The following is a 20,083-nucleotide window of genomic DNA, read 5'->3' as shown; positions in this document are numbered from 1 at the left end:
GGTGGACCCGGCAGTTTTCCTCCTTCTAATGTAGTATCAGAGACAGGACCAGGATGTGAAGTCTAACACCTTACACTGGCTTCTCCCGCCCTATTGTGTTGAAAGAATTGTCTCTGACTCACTAGTGTTTTATACATACATCACAACTTAATTTTAGAGCTTTAAAAGGAAAATGAAACTCTTTTTGCCAACAATTATTAATAACTATATGGCACAACACAGCAGCAACAAAAACAATGTTATAATATTGGTAATATTGGTAAGGACCAAACTTCTCAGCCAGCATTAATACCGCCTGCACTGATGTCACTTTGCATCTAATTGTCTGCTTTGCTGGGTTCTGTATAAAATGCTCAAGGCGGATAAATGCCGCATTGCCGCACTGTGTGAGACCTCAGACTTCCACCACAGAAGGAGCAAAGAGGAAAAGTGTGGTGAATAAAAAAAAAAAGGAATTTATTGCAATGTACAAAGGTAAGATTTTTCAATGGTGACCCAACACAAAAGTGTTTGGACACCTGGCCATTACACCACTGCGGTATGTTGGCAAATAGTCAGGAGAGACCAAAACTTTAATTGATTAATTGATTTTGAAACGTGTCCCGACAGATTTGTCCATATACGGCATGGTAGTATTTTAACTATCCTTCCATTAAGCCATCATTAGCTATACAAGATTCTCATTATTGATAGCCCTCCAATTAATTACGGGGCTGACTTTTCAAAGTGCTTTACTGTTACTCTTTGTAACTATAATATGCTAATTATTTTTTGCTTAATGGATGCTTTATTGTCTGCTTAAGGAGTCATCAGCAGATAATTAAAACTCCAACAAACCAAAAATGCCACTTTTAAGCTTGCTAAACAGTTAATGTAATGAACCAATGAAAAGAAAGTGACTCCAACAAAGACTGAGAGATCATATGGTTAAAAAAGATCAATACGGTCATCTTGTATTAAAATCCAATTTTCAGCGCACAGATCTTTGACACTGAGAAAATTGTTGAGAAGCAATTGCACTGCTCAATCCATTTTTTCTGCCATGAAAAAGCTTGATTAAATCACCCTCCGTTGGTCGGCTGTGCCTGTATGTGCACGTGTGGGGGGAAGGGGGACTCAACAAGGACCATACAGGCAAATTGTGCGGCTGCCATGAACATGTTGAGCCACCTGAGGAGCATCCGAGCTGTTCCTCCTGTTTTGTTTGATGGCTTTCGCCTTGCCAACGATGCCAGCGGCTCTGGTCTCACAAATTGTTAATCCAATTAATAACTTGGCCATTTGCTGCTCAGATGGTTTTTTTTTGTTGTTGTTGTTTTTTTTTTTTATCAACGCAGATGAGAGAGGAACCATGGGGAGAAACAACCACATGCAGCTAGCACTAAGTGAGCAAAACAACGTGATAGTAAAACACACAGTGCGACATGTGACTGGCAGTGCTGGGAATTCCACTAGCACTTTGGTGACTAATAATCGCAGAGAAAATGAGCATGTGTGCAGCAGTCTAATGAAAGGACCTGAGGTGAGTCACATGAAGGCCTCACCTCTCTGCCATTGTGGGTGGGGGGCATTAGGCTTGCTCTGCCACCCGTGTCAAAGGTGTCGCGCTGAGCCATCACGGATAAATTTACTCCCCTACGGATAAAAAAAGCCACATCCTGCAAACACCAGATCATCTTAGCTCGTGTGATAGAGGAGCATGTGGTGGATGACGCATGAACCTCTCCAACATCCTCTTCGTCATTCTAGTGTCTTATCTTTTAGTCATGGAAAACAGTTTTTCTGACAAATCTTTAGTACCAGCTTTTGGGGTTCCTCTCAGTCTCAGGTCTGTTCTTCCTTAGAGAAAGTTTTTTCTTGGCTCCGTCGCCAAAAGTGCTTGCAGTTATAATGCAGGAGGAGTGTAGTTCCGACTTGATTGGTGGGACAACGTACTTTTATTGGAGTTTTGAATTATCTCACAACAGGCACAATAATCCCTAAGAAAAACACTCGCTACCGGCGGTAACCCACGGCAATATGAAACTCCACTCTGAACCCAAAGCATGAAAACGCCAATGAGTAACGTCAAGTTTAAATACCTACTGTTGCTGCCTGTTGTTTTCTGTTTGAGTAATATCACTTGATCAAACCTTTTCTAACATTCCACACAAAAGTATGTATGATTCATGCTGGTATCAGATCAATATCAGTATTGGTCGATAGTCAAGGCTGCAAAGAGAAAGTTCGGTAGGAATCACAGAAAAATATGAAGACTCGTGCTGACCTGTTTTCACTGCTGACAACCTGTTTGATGCACCATGTTTGTTTTATAATTGGACTTTTTTTCAAACATTCATTCCATGCTCCGATTCATGAGCCAAGAGGAGTTTACAACCATAGGCACATAGGGAAATATGTTTTTTGATAAGTATCACCTTTTACTGGTGCATTAAATCATATTGAACAGAGCTGTGTTCATGCATTAGTGCCGTAAAACATCATAACTTCCATACAAGTGATAGGGCAATGCTGAGAGGTGGAAGCTTGTCAGTCGTGCAGTTTTAGCCTCTGTTCAGGTCTGATTGTTAGTAGGACAGATGGCAGCAATGTGAGCGAGGCGTCAAACTCTCGGATGTCATATTAGCGACGTTAAGTGAAAAAGTCCAGACGCTGCGTGTGTTTAGTCTGGAGCGTGTGGTTAGACGTCTGCTGGAGAGGTCCTGGATGGGCTCTTAGGTTTTTAAGCAGCAGTAGGAGCAGCAGGTGGTCACACTCAAGCAGAGGTGTACGAACTAACACGATCTAGGCAGCATCAGAAGACGACATCCGCTGTGGCAGCCACAGTGACTGCGTGACAAGGCACTAATTCATAACGACCCCAGTCAATCGTCTTTGCGTCTCCCTCCTCGGCACATGCCTCTAACATATAATTAGCACATGCTATTTTAGAAACAGCCGTTGCCTGTTTCAACACCTCGCCATCGTTCGCTTCTCTGTTTACCCAGGGAATATTTTCTGGGAGCACTTGACTTAAAAAAGGCTTTTTAACGAGTTGCAGTTTCATTTGAATGCTGTGAAATATCATTTTCAAGCCAAGATTTTCAAGTACTTCTTGTCTTTCTGCTTCTTCAGCAAGTCATGTTTGGAACTTGCATGATTTGAATAGCTCTGCTTTGATATTGCTTTTTCTCCTCTGTATGCAGCCAGCGGCAGGAATCAAAGTCAGCTAACATGACTGTAATATGATTGCAGCTGGCCAGTTCTCTATGATAAGCACCACTTTTCTTAATAGAAATACATAGAAAGATAATCCACACAGTCAAAACCTACCATGTGAGGACTATGTACTAACTAACTGGTCAATATATCAATGCCAGTGTTGATCGAAGGTCGAGGTCATCCAAAGCGCAACCTGTGGGCCATTTATGGGTCGCAGCTTGTTTTTTATTGACCCGCATTAGGGGTGTTTTAGCATAGTCGACCAGTTGGCGATTTCATTTGGAGGATGAAATAATGTGATCAAGACCGTACCATTCTGACAGTAGATTGCAGTGAAGTCAGATATCGGTGTTAGCCGGCTAGTTATAACTTGCGAAAACCAGCAATTCAAAACATGGCGAATATTTACGTGGAGTAGCAATTGATTGAATATATAATAAACCATGAGTGACGTTACTGTGAAAAGTCAATAATGCGTAATTATTTATATTTATGTTTCTTTTGGTCTCCGCGGTTCCGTCTTTTCAGCTGGTGTTGTAGCTCCGCCTACCCCTCCGTTTCAAGTGTGGCCAGTGATCACACTCATTATCAAGGGGTATGTAACCCTTAGCACTTACCCCTTACCCCTTGGTTTAAGGAGAATTAGGACACCACTTGATTCTTGTGAACGTGCAAAACCTTGGGGTAAGGGGTAAGACGATAGGTAAGGGGTAGAATTGGGATTCAGCCTTAGAACCACGACTATGTTGCATCAGCTGTGTTGTACTTTGAGCCTTTGAAAGGTTTGTCCTTGCCACTGTTGTGTCTTCAACTTCAGACAGCTGTCGTCCAGAAGGATTTGGTCTTGAGCCACAGAATTCTTCTTCATGTATGAATTAAAAATACACAACATACTTGTATCCTAACAAGTACATAGGAAAGGACATTCTGTTGTCGTCCAAAAGTTATTAACTAATAAGGAATTTATATTAAGGAATGGGTCTTACTTCATTCACCATACTGTACTTGGTTGTGTGTTCCATCCATCCATTTTCTATACCGCTTCTTCCTCATTAGGGTTGCGGGGGCATGCTGGAGCCTATCCCAGCTGACTTCGGGCGACAGGCGAGGTACACCCTGGACTGGTCGCCAGCCAATTGCAGGGCACATATAGACAAACAACCATTCACACTCACATTCATACTTTGGAAGTGTGTTGACCAAAATCTAACTTTGATACTGGAATTGACACAGTTTCATAGTGCTTTGGTAATTCCTCCTGGAAACACGCCATTTTGTATGTAGCTTTAATGCTAAGGAGCTGTGTTTGACACACTCTGTCTCTGTCACGAATGGCTCAAGCAGTGTTTTGGAGAGAGGAGACAATCGGTGATAGCAAAAAAAGAGTTCATTACAAAGGGAGTCCTCTGCAGGAGTAAAAAGACAAAATACTAAAATATCAAAAAATGAGTCCAGCACAAAAATACAGGGCCACGCCACGGAAGGCACTGCTAGAGTAGAGTAGAAAAGTAGTAACAGGAAAAAACTACCAACTAACAAAAAGCGCTGCTGAGAACCAAGCAGGAGATGAGAAACTCAAAGCGCTGCTGAAAACCAAGCAGGCAGGTAACTTTAGCAAAAATACTAATTCGCCACTGCTGGAGGTAACCAGGCAGGGAGAAAGTATACTCACAATGCAGGTTAGATTGACCAGAAAGGCAATCACACGATAGGGTAACAGATAAGGCATAGCATATACAGGAAGCAGGCGAGGGGCAGGGAACAATCTGGCAACGAGCTGTTGCCGAAGACCAGCTTAAGAAGGCCAGGAGCCCTAAAGAGCTGCAGGTGTGCCATGGTGGCTCCACCTCTGCAGGGAACAGCAGGCACTGCAAGAGACGACAGATAGGCAGCAGCAGAGCGACAGCACAGAGCATGACATAGACTGTAATGCTCCACTTGTTCTATGTAATACCCTAGTCACACTGGTAGAATGAGCCAGAATGTCGATGATATTGATCTTCAGTTGATATTCTAAATTCTGACTGCATTCTGAGTGCATTCAAAATATCAAAGCCCATTCTTGTGGCCGGCCTGAATGTTTTGAGCATGCTAAAAACTTTCCAGGTGGATTCAAAGTGGAAAAACATTGAACGTCTTTCAAAAAGTATTATAACTGCACTCTGACTGCATTCTGAATATATTCCTACGGTATTCCAGCAGCATTCCAAACATTCGGATTGCATTCGATAAAAAAACACAGTCAGCTGCTGCTGAAACATCAGTACGAAGTGTTGCCGTATTCACATCACGTTATACGCCAAGGAAAAATGGAGCCACCAGCTAACTCCAACAGCGCCCGCCGGCATGGACAGTGCAGAGGTGCTGAAATCCAAGAAGCCTGTTGAAACGTCACTCACCATTGATGTGTCGCCAATTCACATCACAACATGCCGCCAGGGAAAAAAGAAGCCAAGTTTCCGAATTTCAAATCCTCTCCCACATATGGCGCAAATTGTGAAACATTGTCATTCCGGCTGGTTCTGCTTGATTCGTGCTGATTCATGCTTAGTGTGACAGGGGCTTAATAGATGCCGTCACATAGAGCATAACATTAAGGAGTGACAGAAGGACACAAACATTAGCAACACTAGCATTGCTTTGGTCGCTGCAGTAACATCTTGATAGGTTAGCCTAGCCCAGTGCTTCTCAAATATTGGGGCGGGCCCGCCTGGGGAGGAGGCTGGGGGGGCGTGATGAACTGTCGGGGGCGCGTGAGAGGTTGGGAGTACTTTCAATGAATGCTCTTGAACACGCTTGTATGTTTCCATTTTGTTGCATTTTCCTCGTTTCAGTTTGGAATTCAGTCTTTACAGTACAGATAATTAAATACATACGATGAGTTTCTCAATAGTATTTCAAATCGTGGGGATGTGAAAACATTTCTGTCTCTTAGAGCGGGCATGACAGAAAATAATTGAGAACCACTGGCCTTGTCGCTGAGTTGAGTAAAGTGAAGTAAAATTAAGTGATGGTCTTATACACGGGACTGGCTCATCTAGCTAAGGTCGGATGAGAGGCAGTATCATTTTCATGAGGACGGATGGTTTTCGATGATGACACCATAAAAAAAAATGGGCGTTCAAAAGCAACTGTCCGAGCGCCTCTTCTTTCAAAAGTGTAGAAAACAAGTGAGGGAGATGATGCATATTTTGGTGCTCATAAACATGCTTTAGGGACACATACTACTGTTAGAACATCATTAAAAAGTCATGTTTGTACAATAGGGGACATTTATGACAAAAGTACGGTTGGTTTCTGTATGTCAAAGCAACTGTATATTTTTTATAGTATTATAAAAGATAACTTTTTCTCTATACATGAATTTAAAACATGCAGCCTTTCTGTGACAGTCAGAAATAAGAGAAGATCATGCTGGAGGCATGAACTCCTCCAGGCTGGGAGGAGCTCCGGTGTGTTGACAGTAGAGATGGGAATTTCAGCTTGTCTTAGGGAGCTGGTTCATTTGACTTGACTCCCTAAAAGAGCCAGTTCTTTTTGCTACCAAATGGCTCCTCACATTTTTTGTTGCTTAAATTTATTTATTCGCCAAATATGTGCTAAATTAATTTCAAAAATACAATTATATTAACTATTTATTATTTATATGGCTTTATTTACTATGTTTACTGTATATGCTCAACATGGGACAGTTTGCTCCAAAAACAATTATAAAATAAAAAAGACCCATTTCAATTAGAAAAAAAGGCCCAATCTGGTTGTGTGTATTATTTGTACATTTCCAACTACTTACAGTGAAACAACACAATATCAACAAAACACAACACACACAACAGAACATAAATTAAAATATGCAAATGACAAAGCAGCCTCCAGGTTCGTTCCTGCTGCTCATTTTCCTCACCACTCCAGCACGTAGTCCCATATTATGTAGCAACATTATTTCACCCTCATCTCCCTCCCTCCTGTTTGTGTGGGCTGTGCATTTTGTGTAACCCCTCCCTCCTCCTTCTTCTCAGTGTTGACACACAGGGCACCATACATTTTCACCAGTCACGTGTGGCTTTAACAGTAAAACAGACGAGAAAAAAACGGCTCGTTTACCGAAGAGCCTCCTCCCTTTGTACACTTCAAAAAGTTGGATCGTTTGCGGACGACCCATCACTCGTTGACGAACCACAAGCAAGCCCAGTCCAACCACACGGTGTCGGATAGGAGAAGAGAACGGGGTAGAGTGTGGACCTGCTCAGTCAGAGCTGTCATTGAGCCTATACTGCTGCTTTCTGTGGATTTTTCTCGTTGACTGTTTCTAGCTGGAAGAAAGGAGTTTTGGGTTCATGGCTGACAAGAGTGTAAGTACTGCTGTTATAATAGGAGACCTCATTAAAAGTGTGCGTGTAGAGGCTTCATAAATAATTAATGTGAGTGCTCTTGCAGTTCTGGTTACCTGTTGGACTGATGCCAGGCAGTCCAGTCAGTTTTTTTTTAATGATTATTACAGCGAAAGACAGCTTGGAGCTTTGTCTTGTGGTGAGTGTGCGCTGACTTCAGGACTTTATCACAAGCAATGTGTTTTTCCTTGTACTTGATTTCAAAGGAATGATGTTGCACTTGTTAAGATTTATTCACATGTATTTGGCTTACTGGTTCATGTGTGTCATCAGTTAGTAGACCCAGTGTGAACGTTGCAACCACATGCATCCTCACAGAGAGAGAGTAGGTGTATGGAAACTTCCTGTGGGCTACACGGATGCTGGTGTGGTGAAGATGCTGTCTGATTGAAAAGGTGACATGATGGTGGGAAAGTTCATATCTATCACCTGCAGTCTCATACAGTTACCCAAAGTAAGCCACAGCCAGAGTGGGTGATAAACGGGTAAAACCATAATGGAAAACTTTGTTCCAAGTCATTAAGCAGGTCAAGAGTCTGTCAATAATAAATATGGGCTAGATGTGTATCCGCTCCGCTGTTCTGGTTTATTCTTTAGACCGTTCATTTGAAAAAAAACTCCCATATAGTGCCCAAGGAAAGTGATTCTATCTTTTTGCGGATTCCTGTTCCACCTGTTCCAAGCTGGTTGGGTTTTCATCAGCTTAAATTTTAATGTTTACATTTTGTCTAGTTTAACTGTCTGGCTCTAGTTTTTGGTATGTACAGTATATTAAAAAAAAGTAAAAATATAAATAAAATGTATATACTGTATATATTATAATGGTAACAATGATAATAATAATAATACGAATAATAATCTTTTTTCTAATTATATGTTAGTATTCAGTTTTGCATTAAATTTTGGTGTTAATCAACAAACTGATCAATTCAAGAAAATCTCATAATTTAAAAAAAACACTTGATAATGATGATGATAATAATAATTAGGGGTGTAACGGTACACTAAAATGTCATTTCTGTTCGGTTCAGTTTCTTGAAGTGCTCGCTTCGGTTAATTTTTGGTACAAAAAATCATAGAAAAATGACTTAAAATGCGTCTATTTAAAAAAAAATGCAAGCAGAACTTTTTTTTAAATAAATAAAAGCGACCCATTTGGGTGATATTTCAAATAAATTGGACTCTGAGTTTTCTTAAATAGAAAAATTACAATAAAATAAACTACTGTATTTCAACAATTGTTTAAACATTGTGGCGAAATGTAATTACAGTTAAATAGCTCTCTGGTGCACATGAAGTCCAACCATCTGTCGTAAGTGAAACAGCGGACAGCTTTCTGGCTAAAGTGAGGACGTGATGGTATTCCGTAGCAAGGTTCAAGAACTTTAATCATATACAGTCATGGAAAAAAATGATTAGACCACCCTTGTTTCTTCAGTTTTTTGCTCCACTGTAGTGCCTGGTACAACTAAAGGTACATTTGTTTAGACAAATATAATCATGATAACAAATATAGCTCATAAGAGTTGAATTTAAGAGCTGATATCTAGCAACTTCCATGGTTTTCTTGATAATAACCAAAATCACTTAAGTTCGTACATGAATAGCTATAGCATTATACTGCCAAAAAATGTAACTCTTATGAGCTATTTTTGTTGCCATTGTTATATTTGTCCAAACAAAGGTACCTTTAGTTGTATCAGACATTAAAATGAACAAAACACTGAAGAAACAAGGGTGGTCTAATCATTTTTTTCCATGGCTTTACTTAAAACCAGCATTCTCAACGACTGAAGATGGATGTAATCTTGTGGCTATAAAAACTCCAATACCATGCGTTACTGCTTTGGCCCGGTCAGAGTTGCTTGCTAGAGGTTGTTTATATGCTGAAGTTATCGGTGTTTGCACTAAGCTGGTTTTCTTTCTTGTGGATGTAACATTCACTTCCGGATGATGCCGCTTTAAGTGCGCTAACATGTTAGACGTGTTTCCTGCAGCATACCCGATATCCGTGGATCAATGTCGACACACAACTGTGGATTTATCCACTTGCCTTTGTCCATCCGTAATTTTAACAGGGAAGCCAAAGTGTTCCCAAACAGGAGACCGTAGTGAGATAGGAGGATCTTCCAGCTCAGGTTTTTCGCTTGCATTTGCTATGATGCCATTTGTCACGCCTGCAAGCTACTAGCGTCCTTCCCCCTCAGTCAGTAGTCTCCGACACTCAGAGGTGTTTGTGCGGAAACTCGTCCAGGACTTAAGTTCCGCGTGAAGCGCTTAGATCACTCTAGTAATACATTTAATGAGAAAAATAGCATAAAATATAACCGAAACGGTACCAAGTGGACCTAACCGAACATGCAGAACCGAAACGATTCAATACATCCATTTGAACCGTTACACCCCTAGTAATAATAATAATAGGAATGTTTGTTAAATATTACTTAATTATTGTGGCAATATTCTTCCAAGCAGGTTTACATGAATTTTTTGTGTAAATCCACAAATTGATGACATTATTAAAGATAATATCAATATTTTTTTTCAAAAAGTCAAAAATCACATCTCAAATTTGTCTATAAACCCAAATGAATTCAAATATTACCAAATCTTGTTATGGCAGCAATAAAATAGGGCATGATTGATAAATCTCTTAGATGTACGATGGATAGATTTTTTTTCCTTTAAAATATGTCATAGGTTTAGATAATGACTAATGATAGTAATAAGAATGTAATTTTATTCCAAATGAAAATAATGTTTTTATGTTTATATTTTGTGTGAATAGTTGTTATATGTGCCCGGCCAATGACTGGCGGCCAGTCCTGGGTGTATCCAGCCTCTTGCCCGAAGTCAGCTGGGATATGCTCCAGCACACCCCCGCGACCCTAGTGGGGATAAGCGGCATCGAGAATGGATGGTTGGATGTTTCTGTTTTCTTCACTTGTGTGTTGAAGAAATTCTGTATCTTTTTGTTTTCCTCCTTTGCTATTAAGATGCTGCAGCATTGATTTCACAACACAGCCTTGGCAGAGGTTTGTGCTGTTTGTGTGCTTTTGTTAGCGCATAGTTCAAAAAGAGGAGAGCGGGCATTAGTGACATGTTGTATAGAAAACTGAGGACAGCCTGACATCCCTCTCAAAAGGCTGCCGTGCATGAACTTTGCGATAAGTCTCGCAAACACCCTCAAATGCTCCGTGAGCCCGCTGGAGCTGCACTAAACACACGCTTGTTTGAATATTTGGGAATGGCAGATGACTCCACTAGGGTGTTGGAATAATGATCCGAGCCATGTGACAGAGACTTTTTGTTTTAGTTCCCCGTGGATGGAGCGTTGTTGTCCGCTTGCAGGAGAAAAGCCTGTCTGTGCTGACCTTGGCCTGCTGTTTTCCTTTGCTGTGATCCACAAAGAAAACAGCTGGCAGTTGCATTCTGGATGCTGGCGGCCTCCACAATGAGCCGCTTGTGTGATGCTGTCACAAATGCTTTGGCTGGTTGGTAAAGCACGCTGCCTGTTATATCAATGCTGGAAAATACAGGCTAGGTGGAAATGTATCGCATGGCATGACACCGCGAAAGCTACTTGAGGGCCATTCTCGCGTTGAGTCCATTTTCAGATGGAATACTGCTGTGATCAAGTCTGCTGAATATACTGTATGCTATTAATATATGCCAGTGTGTAGCCAAGCAGCTCAAAGCGGTGGGCAACCTGTTGCACATGACTAAATCTGTCCACAGGATTGAAAAGGACATAGAAGAAATAAATCGTACTGTCTTTCATCACATATGCTGGCACCATTGTTACTGTATGTGATTCCATGTTGTCAGCACATACCAAGGACCCTTCTCCAGCGCGCCGCTTCTGTTGTCAGGTTGACTCCATAAGAGGGAGACATTTCAATGCGAGGGTTTGATAACAAGCATAATTTTAGTTTTTGTGCTGCAATCGAAATCCCTCCGGAGATGAATGATGTCATTTATTTGATCTGAAATATCAAGGTGCATAGTGTGATACGGAATATGTTTTCCTCTAAGAGAATAGCACATCATTTGACTCGACTTAATAAAACAAAAAAGCAGCAAGGCTAAGTGCTGACTATACATTATATTACATAAAAGAATTACATTAAATAAGTGCTTTTATACATGCTCCCGTGGGCGCTGCAAATTTGAATGCCTCTGAGCTTTCAAAATTCAGAATTCAACCAAAATACTTGGGAAAATGTGCACCTGAAGTCCCACAAAACTTCAGTGTCTGAACCATTGTCGGTAAGACTCAAAACATTAACTCATTAATACTTATTCAAAACAACTAATATTGCGACCTCACACGAGGCATCAGCAGGTCACACAAGACATCAACGTCCCTCGCGCGACTTCAGTTCAGCGAGCATTACTTGATTAACTCTGTTTTTTGCTTTTTCTTTAGCTTTTTGTGGGGGGGTTTTGTGACACTTAACTCCAAAAGATCAGTCGCCATTATGTATGACGTCACACAAGACATACAAGCATACAAGACCTCAGCGTCCCTCACGAGACCTCATTACAGCAAGCATCAAAGGATTAACTACTTGTTTTACTTTTTATTTATCTTTTTGTTGCTTTTTGCGACACTTATTCAAAAGACCAATCACCATGATGTGTGACATCACACAATATGTTAGCTTGCAGCACAAGACCTCAAAGCACCTTTCGAAACATCAGTTCAGTGAGCATCAAAGGATTAACTCGAATTCTTTTACTTTTTCTTGATCTTTTTGTGGCTTTCTGCAACACTTATTCCAAATCACCACTAGACATCAGTATATTGCACAAGATCTCATGTGGGGCATAAGCTCCCAAAATGGCCTGCAATAAGTGAAATCTGCAAAGTAGCCAACTATAGATATTTCTTACAATTATTATATATGTCTTAAGGCTGTAAAACCCCTCACCATACACTTTATACGCGTATTTCTCACACATATTTCACTCCTGTGATCGTGGCACCGGTCGGCTGTAACATTTTTGTATCCTTGTTGCTCCTGTCGTCGTATTTTCCTCACACAGTTAGCTTCTTCTGTTTCGAGCAAGCAGCTAGCACACTGTTAGCGAGTTTGGTAGCCATGACCACAACAGGAGACGGCACGAAGGAAATTGATTGACAGTGCTCTACAGCCAACTAGGATGTACTTCCTGCTAAAGCACAGAACTACAACAACTTCCCGCAATACAATTCTTCTTAAAGGGACAGGCTCGGCCAGTAAATGCGTTCATATGCTAAAATTGCACAAAAAAAAAAAACAACAAACGAGAGAGTCCGCGAAAGGTGAACCGCGATGGAGCGATGGAACACTGTACCTCACAAAACCTAAGTTTAGCGATCATCAGAGGATTAACTCATTTTCTCTTTTTCATGTATCATGTATGACACCACACACGACGTAAGCATATAGCATAAACCTCAGTCACTTGTGCGACAACAGATCATTTGAGATTGCGTTTGGCCTCAGTGTTCCATTATTTGGAGCCTTGAGTGAGTCCTAACTGAAGCTTAGGTATCTTTCTACTTGTTGCTACATTCTCAAGCCAGGTTTGCAAGCGGAGAAGAGGAAATCGGATGATGTTGACCGTGAAAATAAAAACGGAGAAAAGAGCATCACTGCCATTATAGTCACTCGTCACACGTAAGTTACTACCAGTTTGTTTGGAGTCTACTCTTTAAGATTTATTTAGTTTTGTTGGCAGCAATTTGTGTCAAACTATTAAAATAAACACACGAAGAAGAACTTGTCATCTTGAACTTCAACTTAAACTGTCCTTGACTTTCCATTATGTCATGTGTTCTCTTTGAAATGTCAGTCTGTGCGGATGGAAAGAAATGGCTGAGGAAAGGGTTAATTTTCTGTGAGGCGGGTGGGGGGCTGTGCTGTGGAGTGGCCAGCCACTTGTAACCTAAAGGTTAAACACAGGCCTTCAGGGAGTCCTATTACTGTGTACTCTCTGATGGGAACTCTGCAAACATGCATTCTGGGAGCACAGCGGGCTGCTGTGTTTATTCCCAGTCCTACACTGTGCCACGATGTGGGAAACGGCTGTGGATGTGGAAAAGAGCCAAGTTTCTGAGATATCTCTCAATGCACAGCGACTCTTCAATTGGTCTTTTTAAAATGTTACTTGAAACACGCTAAAAAGCTATGTGTTTGATTTTGAGTGTTGTCAACCAGCGTGGGGAAACCATGCAGGGTATGTTTGCACGTGTGTCAGTGGAATGATAGAATGCCCTGGAAGGGTGGGTTTGCATAACCCCGTTTTTCCTCACACCTGTCCCACTTGTTGTACGTTTAATAATAAAAGGCTAAATGCGAACAACTTCGCTGACACTTGACCTCGGGGGGTGGGGGTCGTCGTATAAGGTGTCGCACACCGCACTGCCTTGTCGTTAGCGGTTGAGCTTGTTGTTGTGCACTCCTTGTCACAAGTGCAAGATTAATGGATCCAGCCTCCAGGCGGGCCTCGTTTAGCAGGCTGCCCCCTCCTCCGCCTCTGTGATTTGATATCACAGAGCATTCCGGGATGCGCCCCTTTACTTTGCTAATGGTGCTACTTGCGCCGTCTGATATTTCTGCTACCTCCCTGGTCACAGTTATCTAATTGACTCACTGCAAACAAGACATGAATAGAGATAGGGTGACACTGTACCTTTAGTTTGAAAAATGCTGGGAAATATTTGATTGGATGTAACAAAACCAAACAGAAATCTGAATATTGACCCAAGTAAAAAAAAAAAAAAAAAAAAAAAGAAGCAGAAGAATGCTGAAAGCAAGCGTACTTGTGTTGCACTTTTTATTAAGGTTTACCCACTACACAGTGTAAAAGAAATAAACCATTGTTAAACGTTTCATACAACTAAATTAAAATAAAATTCTCAAATGAAAAAAAAAAGATTGCTGATAGCAAGTCAACTTTTTATAACTGTCTTATCTGTTAATTCTCATCTGATAAGTCTTATCGGTCTTATCCTACGTTGCAATCATTTTCAGTTCTTTTATCATCGTCGCATTTAGCCTCTTGGCTGTTATAAACACAGCAGAAAAAAGCATACTTGAGGTGTTATTTCACATTTGATGAGGGTTTGAACTCCAAGTTTTGTTGGTCTTAAGAGCCATGTTTTGTATGGGTTGTACGTACTTAAGGGTAATCCACTTGAGAGCTTCCACTGTGAACAATTTCAATGTGTACTAATGGAAGTGTGGCATGCATGTTTCTCTGCCCAACATCACAATTATGAATGAGGATGGATGCAACACTGGCATCTCATTATTCCATGACACATCCATAAACAGTGCACCGAGCCTCAGTGTGGGTGCACCTGTTAGCACCCTCCCAAGCACCCACCATGCCCACGCCTCACATTGCCATCTAAAACTTTGTGCTCCATGGGACATTTTGCCCCCAAAATAGATTGTGCTGCACTGTACTGTACAGTAATTCCGCATTATGTTCCTTTATACATACTGTAACCCCACATACACAATAACAGCTCTCTGTATGATGCAGTACAGTCTACAACTCTGCAAACTACAATAATATAAATATTGTCCTTTTATAGAGACAATCAAACTTACTTTATTGGCTCTATGGGGCTTCTTTTTGCTTATAGATAAACAGCTTGCAACATTCACATACTTTAAATAGTTTTTTATCAGTCTTTCCCAAGTTCAGAGAGCTTTCAGTTCAAAACAAGCCTGAGGTTGTTTTGCAGCGCAAGTAAACGTTTTAGGTGGGAAGTGAACTTAAAGCAAAGCATCACCTTGGTGAAAGTGATTTCACACTTTTAACAACACTTCCAAAGTCTGTCAATAGTAACAATTGTATTATTTTCATAGACATTTCTTCTATGTTTAATCAATTTTATTAGATAGATCCATAGATGATGTTATTAATAGGAATTCATGTTATTAATAGTAGAGCCTAATTAATTCTAATTAGGCACTAAGACTTAAAAATACATTTAAAAACACTAAAAAATATAAACGCAATCGCTGTCCTCCTCCTGGGAACTAAAACCACTAAAGTCGCCCTCTTCAAGTGTCGGATTCGAACAGCCCCACAATCCCCTCAGCAGACATGCTGCCGGTCTCTTTCCTTCTTGCGTTGTCGCTACCAGCGTCACGCCCGCCCAGTGGCAAATCAGCCCCCAAGCCCGTGCTGTCCTTCTGAGCACGCAGCAGTCCAGCCCGCTGAAACCTGCCAGTGATAGTGGGCCTCCTGAACACCGCTCCACGCTGCCTAGATCCACGGGCAGACCCGAGCAAAAGCCCGTAGATCAGTGGTTCTTAACCTTGCTGGAGGTACTGAACCCCATCAATTTCATATGCCCATTCATCGAACCCTTCTTTAGTGAAAAATAAAATATAATTTTTTTTCAAATTCAAGACATAGGTATATGTTTGTTTACTGGCGCACAAAATGACAGAGACAGGACGCTGACTCCCATCACGGTCCGTGATACATGTGAATCCGTGCTGTACATGTTTGTCCGACCACTTCCTTTTTTGCTCGACATAGTTAGTATGGATTCAAATATTAAGAAGGAAATCACACGACGTGCTAGCACATTAGTCACACATTGACTACTTGATGGTGCATTTCATTTGTACTCGGAACTGGGAAGTCGGAGTGAGAGTGACGTGATCTCCAAGTTAAAAACGTTCCAGTTGCCAAGTCAGAAAAACTTCACAGTATAGCAATATTTTTTATGAATTATTTATTGATTATTTATCGTTTACACATGAGGCAGCCATCACTGATTGTAAACTCAGAGGTGGTGTGGATGCTCTGACTTCCAAGTTGAACATTCCGACTTCAGGGGGCGTTTCAGTCGGGTGTTCCCGCTAGGAACTCGGAAATCCTGACTTCCAAGTACAAATGGAACGCACCATGAGCACGCTAAATTCTTCGTAGCACTGATTGGCCAAGGCAAGCAATGTAATGTGATTATCTGCAGCCAGTGATGGCTAAGCGGCGGCGTGTCATCACAAATTGACACGATGGGTCTGGTGTGTCTTAACCTCTGTGGCGGAGGCTCCACAGAAACCCCTGGGACCGACTCACCGAACCCCTAGGGTTCGATCGAACCCAGGTTAAGAACCACTGCCCGAGATCAATCGCCTTCAACCTGAAAGTGCATCACATGCACCTCTTCATGCATCCTTCATGATGAGTAGTGAATGTGCGGATTGATGCTAAAATATCGATACTTCCGATACCAGATCTTTAGCCTCTAAAATTGGTTCTCAAATAAAAAATATTGATACTTTGATATTCAGTCATTTGGGGTATGTGTATATCATTAACAGGAACACATTGGAAACCAGCTAAATTATTGAGACCTTGTCTAAATGTTATGCAGTTGTAAATTATTATATTACTCTAATGTCTTATAGTTTTCATGAAATGCACTACTTTTACCCGACACGTGAGGTGTATTTACACAAAGTATAGGTGTCAGATCAGTATCAATGATACCAGCCCGAATTTAATTCAGTATCGAATTGGAAAATAAGTCAACGATATTGATTCACACATCACTAATGATGAGAGCAAATGCACAAAGAACAAAATAACTATTCTAAAAAACACAAGATGTCGTGAGACCAGAACGCGTCCACAAATGAACTGCATCACTGTTTAAGCCGCAGGGTTCAAAGCGTGAGAAAAGCTGAACTCAAACATCTAAAACATTTTCTATGTACACAAAATATTTAAATATCTCAAATATTGTTTACAAATCTGTGTAAATATTTTCCTTTGTGTGAGATAATCCACCCACCTCTAGGCGGAGGATATCAAGATACTGATTGGACAAAACTGAGGCACAATTAGAAAAAAAAATCTGTCATGAAAAAATATTTCACTGCATTTTTGTACAATTTTTTTCCAATTTTCTTGTCATTTGTTAAAATGATGTTGCACCACTTGTGCTATCTAAACTGAATGTTCTGAACTTCCTTTTTCAAAAGCTGAAGGTAGTGCATTTTATGTAGTAAATAAATCCAATAATTTGATCCAAACTTGCCAATTTTCAACTCAAGATCTCGTTTAACTTTTTTTTAATGTTACCGCACTGCTGTCCATACTGAATGTACTGCACTTCCTTTTTCAAAGATGGTGCAGCTTCCTTGTGAGAGGTTTCCCTCCACTTTACCTGTGATGATAGTGATGTCATGTGGAAATGTACATTGTGATCTGTCTGCCACTCCTTTCCTGACTGTTATATGGCTCCGCAAATAGAGGTGGAGAAGTGGCTGCTCAGTGCAACACAGTTCTAAAAGCCTCCTGCATGTGGTAGAAAAGGACACGGTGCAGGGCTGACAGACAGGACAGGACAGGACAGCAGGGACGATGTTTTAGAAAGAGAGGCACTGTAGATAGCAATATGTGAATAATTCATCTTGTCGGCTCGAAGACGTGATATTTTAAGACACAGTGTTTTCTGTGCAGTGTGAGTGGCTGCAGGGCTCACATCGCTGCAGATCTTCCTTTTTTTCCTCTGGCACTTATCCGCCTGCCCAGTTCAGGCACACAATTCTGCTGTGGTAGAGCGCATTTGCAAAGCTTACAGGTACTTGCATTTAAATACTCGGGGAAATCACAGTGGTGATCATTCTTCATGCTTGTCCTATTTATTTTGTGCCTGCATATGTGATGATGCCATCACACGCATACAGTACATTGTAAACTGTAGAGAAACTCTTGTGGAAACCTCTTAACTCTTGTACAATATACTTATGCTTTTATGGGGATCTTTGCTTTTGTGACACTTGATTTTTCAGCCACTTATCATTTATAGTTATATCATGAATAAAACAATTTAATCCTCTGCTTCGTTTATTCTGAAGTTATTTTTCCCATAGGAAAATAGAAAATGGAAAATACACTAGTACCTCGGTTTTTGTTATTGTCTTAGTTCCTAAAGTTTAAACAAAAACTGAGACAATTTCTCCCGTAGGAAATAATGCAAATGCAAGTAATCTGTTCTAGACATCCAAAAATATTAACAAAAAAATAAATTTGATAGAGAATAGTTACAGTGGTAGATTGGGAAGACCTGGGTTTGAATCTCCGTTGGGCATTTCTGTGTGGAGTTTGCATGTTCTCTCCGGGTACTCCGGTTTCCTCCCACATTCCAAAAACATGCATGTTAGGTTAATTGGCAGCTCTAAATTGTCCATAGGTATGAATGTGAGTGTGAATGGTTGTTTGTCTATATGTGTCCTGCGATTGGCTGGCGACCAGTCCAGGGTGTACCCCGCCTGTCGCCCGAAGTCAGCTGGGATAGGCTCCAGCAAACCCCCGCGACCCTAAAGAGGAGAAGCGGTATAGAAAATAGTAGTTACCGTGGTGTGAAAAAGTGTTGCCCCCCTTCCTGATTTCTTTATTTTTGGCACCTTTGTCAAACTTAAATGTTTCAGATCATCAAACAAATTTGAATATTAATTATAAAATAAGTAAATATTAATCAATGACAACACAACTGAACACAAAATATAGTTTTTAAATGAGACTTTTTATTATTAAGGGAGAAAAAAATCCTACTTGGCCCCGATGTGAAACTGATTGCCTCCTAAACCTAATACCTGGTTCAGCCACCCTTAGTAGCAACAACTGCAATCAAGCATTTGCGATAACTAGCAATGAGTGTCTTACAGCGCTGTGAAGGAAATTTGGCCCATGCATCTTTGCAGAATTGTTGTAATTCAGCCACATTGGAGGGTTTTCCAGCATAAAGCGCCTTTTTAAGGTCATGCCACAGCATCTCAATAGGATTCCGGTCAGGACTTTGACTAGGTCACTCCAGAGTCTTCATTTTGTTTGTCTTCAGCCATTCAGAGGTGGACTTGCTGGTGTGTTTTGGACAATCCTGCTGCAGAACCCAAATTCGTTTCAGCTTGAGGTCACGAAGAGATTGCCGGAAAGTCTCCTTCAGGATTTTTTGGTAGACAGCAGAATTCATAGTTCCATTTATCACAGCAAGTCTTCCAGGTCCTAAAGCAGCAAAACAGCCCCAGACCATCACACTACCACCACCATATTTTACTGTTGGTATGATGTTCTTTTTCTTTTATAGCAGATGTAATGGGACGCACAACTTCCAAAAAGTTGAACTTTTGTCTTGTCAGGCGACAGAGTATTTTCTCAAAGGTCTTGGGGATTATCAAGATGTGTTCTGGCTTGTTCTTTTTGTTCAGCAGTGGTTTTTGTCTTGGAACTCTGCCATGCAGGCCGTTTTGCCCAGTTTTTTTTCTTATGGTGGAGTCATGAACACTGACCTTAACTGAGGCAAGTGAGGCCTGCAGTTCTTTGGATGTTGTTGTGGAGTGTTTAGTCGTCGCTGTGCTCTTGGGGTAATTTTGGTTGGCTGGCCACACCTGGGAAGGTTTTCCACTGTTTCTCCATGTTTTTGGCATTTGTGGATAATGGCTCTCACTGTGGTTTGCTGGAGTCCC

The 20,083-nt window shown here is 41.0% G+C and overlaps 1 protein-coding gene across 1 annotated transcript in view; it reads left to right on the top strand.

Moving 5' to 3' along the window:
• Positions 1-6,883: 6,883 nt before the first annotated feature.
• The window catches only part of LOC129181178 (semaphorin-4B-like), a 53,954-nt gene continuing 40,754 nt past the window's right edge, over positions 6,884-20,083 (top strand). Inside the window, exon 1 of the mRNA XM_054775967.1 lies at positions 6,884-7,553. The gene's annotated coding sequence lies outside the window, so the exon portion shown is untranslated. The remainder of the gene's footprint in view (positions 7,554-20,083) is intronic.

The sequence above is a fragment of the Dunckerocampus dactyliophorus genome, chromosome 5 (genome assembly GCF_027744805.1).
Source record: "Dunckerocampus dactyliophorus isolate RoL2022-P2 chromosome 5, RoL_Ddac_1.1, whole genome shotgun sequence".
Classification (NCBI taxonomy): domain Eukaryota; kingdom Metazoa; phylum Chordata; class Actinopteri; order Syngnathiformes; family Syngnathidae; genus Dunckerocampus; species Dunckerocampus dactyliophorus.
Note: the sequence above shows the minus strand (reverse complement) of the source record. Positions and strands in the feature narration are given on the sequence as shown.